Source organism: Callithrix jacchus, chromosome Y, assembly GCF_049354715.1.
Source record: "Callithrix jacchus isolate 240 chromosome Y, calJac240_pri, whole genome shotgun sequence".
Classification (NCBI taxonomy): domain Eukaryota; kingdom Metazoa; phylum Chordata; class Mammalia; order Primates; family Cebidae; genus Callithrix; species Callithrix jacchus.
In genome coordinates this window covers 9,666,338-9,670,591 of record NC_133525.1, presented here as the reverse complement: position 1 = coordinate 9,670,591, position 4,254 = coordinate 9,666,338, and the positions used below count along the sequence as shown (strand labels likewise).

The 4,254-nt window shown below is 38.1% G+C and overlaps 1 long non-coding RNA gene across 1 annotated transcript; it reads right to left on the bottom strand.

Moving 5' to 3' along the window:
* Positions 1 to 469: 469 nt before the first annotated feature.
* On the bottom strand, positions 470 to 3,755 carry LOC144581310 (uncharacterized). The gene is made up of 4 exons (XR_013531918.1): positions 3,651 to 3,755; positions 3,209 to 3,360; positions 1,096 to 1,201; positions 470 to 547 (listed from the first exon to the last, which is right to left on the bottom strand). It is a non-coding gene; the product is annotated as an uncharacterized LOC144581310 (long non-coding RNA).
* Positions 3,756 to 4,254: the final 499 nt, after the last annotated feature.

Sequence of the window (4,254 nt, the reverse complement as noted above, 5' to 3'; positions counted from 1 at the left end):
TCTTCCATTAGTCAGCACGTAACATGGCTTTCCTATAAGATTTTATTTTATAGCTTTCAATTATGACAAATATTCCTGAGATAGTTAAGATTCTCCCTTCCCACCATTTCCTTCTGATACATGCTTACTTCATAGACTCTTAGATTTTGGCCAATCACTTTTTTTTTTTTTTTTTTTCAGAAACTTTGGTCTGCTTTATTTATTTATTTATTTATTTATTTAATTTTTTATTGGATTATAGGTTTTGGGGTACATGAGCAGAGCATGCAAGACAGTTGCGTAGGTACACACATGGCAGTGTGCTTTGCTTTTCTTCTCCCCTTCACCCACATTTGGCATTTCTCCCCAGGCTATCCCTCCCCACCTCCCCCTCCCACTGGCCTTCCCCCTTTTCCCCCCAATAGACCCCAGTGTTTAGTACTCCCCTTTCTGTGTCCATGTGTTCTCATTTTTCATCACCCACCTATGAGTGAGAATATGCGGTGTTTCATTTTCTGTTCTTGTGTCAGTTTGCTGAGGATGATGTTTTCCAGATTCATCCATGTCCCTACAAACGACACGAACTCATCATTTCTGATTGCTGCATAATATTCCATGGTGTATATGTGCCACATTTTTCCAATCCAGTCTATTATCAATGGGCATTTGGGTTGATTCCAGGTCTTTGCTATTGTAAACAGTGCTGCAATGAACATTCGTGTACATGTGTCCTTATAGTAGAACGATTTATAGTCTTTTGGATATATACCCAGTAATGGGATTGCTGGGTCAAATGGAATTTCTATTTCTAAGGCCTTGAGGAATCGCCACACTGTCTTCCACAATGGTTGAACTAATTTACACTCCCACCAACAGTGTAAAAGTGTTCCTTTTTCTCCACATCCTCTCAGATGCTGGCCAATCACTTTAAACCAAGTACTAGAAGACAGAATAATTTCAATGCCTGACATTGTGACTTTACTTCCATTTTTACCCCTACAAAGTGGAGCAAATGGATTCAATTGCTTACAAGATTTTTATGTACTTCTGATTGTATTTTTCCATTAGTTCACCTGAATTATATTAATGATATAGAAAATATGACTCGTGGCTTACTCTGATATTGGTATACCCTGCAGTGTCTCTACAAGCAATTATAACATCTCTTATCCATCTCTTCCAAAACGTGTTATAAGTGTGAGCATCTTCCATTTCTTCATTTCTGAAAGGGAATTGGAGAAGGACCATTCGTATATCTCCCATTTCTGGATCTGTTCCAATTTGTGGATTAAAACTTGGGTGCAGGCAGGTTTTGTGACCAAGTAAAAAAACTTCCTGGTCAATAACTCCTGAAATGTTAGAGTGCACATGCTTCCTAATGAAATGGAAACATAGAGAATGTAATAAAAATTAAAATGAGAAAAGCATTTCATTTTACCTCAATTTAAACTTAAATGGTTGCTGTATATAATTTTCCTAGTTCGCACATGGTTGGTCATGCCTGTAATCCCAGCACTGTGAGAGGCTGAGGAAGGCACATTACTTCAGGTCAGGAGTTTGATACCTGTCTGGAAAATATGTTGAAACCTCATCTCTACTAAAAATACAGAGAAGAAGAAAAAAACAAAAGCTAGGCCGAGTGGCATGCTCCTTTAGTCCCAGCTACTAGGGAGGCTCAGCAAGAGAATCACTTGCACCTGAGTTGGTGGAGGTTATAGTAAACTGAAATTGTGGTACTGCACTCCAGCCTGGATGACAAAGCAAGACTCTGTCTCAATAACAACAGTAATAATGACAAAATAAATTAAGTAAATTGTTATTTGGCAATTTAATCCAACAAATTTCTATTGTATATTACTTTATACTGGTGCTCTCTATTGTACACCAAATAGTGTTTAACTTGTAAAGCTTCAAAATTCATTCTTCCTACGCTTTATTTCGTACTTTTTCTTTGTTTGTTTGGTTTTTAAGACAGGTTCTCACTCTGTCACCCAGACTGGAATGTAGTGCCTTGATCATGGCTAACGGTAGCCTTGACCTCTCTGCTGAAGCAATCCCCCTACCTTAGTCTCCTAAGTAGCTGGCACTACAGGCATATGTCACCAAAACTAGCTAATTTTTAAATAAATATTTTTTTGAGACAATGTCTTTCTGTGTTGTTCAAGTTGGTCTTGAACTCCTGGACTCAAGTGATCCTCCCACCTCAGCCTCCCAAGCAGTTAGCACCATAGGTGTGTACAACCAAGCATGGTTAATTAAAAAAAAAATTACACACACACACACACACACACATTAAATTAATGTGTAATATATTAATATAAATAAATAAAATATATATGTATACTGGTGCTCTCTATTGTGCACTGAATAGTGTTTAACTTGTACATCTTCAAACTTCACTCTTGCTACAATTTGTTTTGTTCCTTTCGTTGTTTGTTTGTTTGTTTTTAGACAGGTTCTTACTCTGTCACCCAGACTGGAGTACAGTAACTTGATCATGGCTAACTGTAGCCTTGACATCTACAAGTGGTACAATCTTGGCTCAACATTTTATAAATATACTATAAATCTGAATAATATAAAAATATGTAAATATATATGTAAATACTACATATCTAAATATTACATATTATTTTTGATATTTTAAAATATTGTTCAATATTTTCTTTTAGTTTGCATTTTTTGTTGGTTTGTTTTTTGAGCTAGTAGGGTCTCACTTCCATTACCCAGGTTGGAGTGCATTGGCATGATAATGGCTGAATACAGCCTCGAGTTATCAGGCTCAGGTGACCCTCTCACCTCGACCTTGAAAGGAGATGAAACAGGTTCTCAATCCACTTGCCCAGGCTTGAGCGCAGTGATATAATCTTGATTCATTGCAACCACTGCCTGTCAGGTTCAAGCCACCTTCCTGACTCAGCCTGACAAGTATTTGTGAGTACAGGTGTGCACCCTCATCCAAGTTAATTTTTGCATTTTGGTAGAGATGGCATTTCACAATATTGCCCAGGCTGGTCTCAAACACCTGGGCTCAAACAATCCTCGTGCCTTGACCTCCCAACACACTGGGATTGCAGGCGTGAGCCACCATGCCTGGCCTAATATTTTCTAAAGAACACCAAAGTCCCTTTCATGTACTGAAATCCAATGCAAATATAGTTAATGAGATGAAACAGATCTAAAAAGTAAAAATAAGCATGATTCCCTGCTCATGGTTCTAAATACTTACAGTTTAGTCAGACAGCTGGCTGTAGAGAGGATCCAGAATCATGCCCTGGCAGCATTCAGCCATGGACGCTAACCATGAGATGTTGCTGGGTGCTGACAATGGGGCAATCATTGGGGCCAATGAGTATCACCACTGCTTTTGAGAATAAAGTACTGGAAAGGGTAGGTGGAAAGGTAAATATAACATCAAAAACAGTATCTTTTCAAACAATCATATCAAGAACAACATAGAGAAGGATGATAAGTAAAGGAAAACATGATCAAAATGTAGAATTAGGTGAAAGAGAACTATTAAAAATAGTAAGTGACAAAAAAACACAGGTATATTTTAAAAGGAAGATATTTTAAAGACAAAGCAAAAAATTAAATACTAAGATGAACAAGTCATACATAGCAAAGAGACTTGCTTGAGAAAAAAACCCTCCCACGTATCTGTAACTTACCACCAGAACAGTGAAGAAACAATCCCCAAAATTGGTAGAAGAGAAGTAGACCTTGCATGTTGGCTCAAGTGTGTGTGAATAGAAGATAGGTTGCAGGAAACTACCTATGAAGGTGGAGATTGAAATGGCAGGATATAGAACGTCTGACATCATAAGCAGTCCTTGTGAGATAACTGCCTTCCATTATGACCAAGCAAGTGTAATATGCTAGAAATTTAGCAAAGTTAAAGGGGTGCTAAAATTATAACTTTTTCATTAGTTTAGTGTTCACCATTACTTTTGGAGTGGAGACATATAAAATCACAGTCCCACCCCTTGTACAAACTTCAGTGTCTATTTTGTGTCAGTATGTAGCTTTTTTATTTCTTTTCTTGAGATACAATCTCATTCCTGCTGGAGTGCAGTTGTGTAATCTTGGCTCACTGCCCCTTCTGCTTCCAGAGTTCAAGACCTTCTACTGTCTTGGCCCCCTGAATAGTTGGGATTATGTGTGCACACCAGCACACCTGGCTCATTTTTGTATTTCAGTAAAGACTGGGTTTCACCGTGCTACATATACTTCACCATCCTACTGCTTCCGCCTCCCAAAGTGCTGGCATTACAC